Raw genomic sequence first — 645 nt, forward strand, 5'->3', positions numbered from 1 at the left:
CTTTCAAGATGCAAATATCTCCATATTGTCCAGTTGACACTCCATCAAACTTTGTATGACAAAACCAGCCACCTCACCTTTGCACCCAGACAACTGAGGCCTAATTATGCATGCTTACAGGGCCGTAGTCACCATATACATTGAGGGGGGCACGTGTCCCCCTCAATGCCCAAAATGCCTCCCCAATATATAACTGAAACTGAAAAACAAATATTATCTTGGAGGAGTCCTGTTTATGCATGTGTGTGTCTTTCAGACTTGTGTGTAATTGACAAGCAAGAGTGAAAACATTAAATTTCCCTTCAGGGGATTAATAAAGTAAAGTAAAGTAAAGTAAAGTAAATCATTGCACTTGGTTGACTATTTTCTATGATCTTAGATGTAAATATTGCACATTTCTTTCAGATAAAACACATTTTTGACTTGTGAATGAGTCAATGAAATTTCTTACAATGAAAAAAATACTGGCAATCATGTCCGCCTGGCACAAACCACATGTTTTGGACAGCTGTGAAGTGACAGAATGTCCCAGTATCATGGTTCTTATATTGCCAGATTCCAGAGTCTCCCCTCTTCATATTTGGCAGAATATGTCAAACTTCCAACTTGCCATGGTGAGATACATGTAAAAATGTAAGAATTTAG

Source organism: Epinephelus moara, chromosome 24 (assembly GCF_006386435.1).
Source record: "Epinephelus moara isolate mb chromosome 24, YSFRI_EMoa_1.0, whole genome shotgun sequence".
NCBI lineage: Eukaryota > Metazoa > Chordata > Actinopteri > Perciformes > Serranidae > Epinephelus > Epinephelus moara.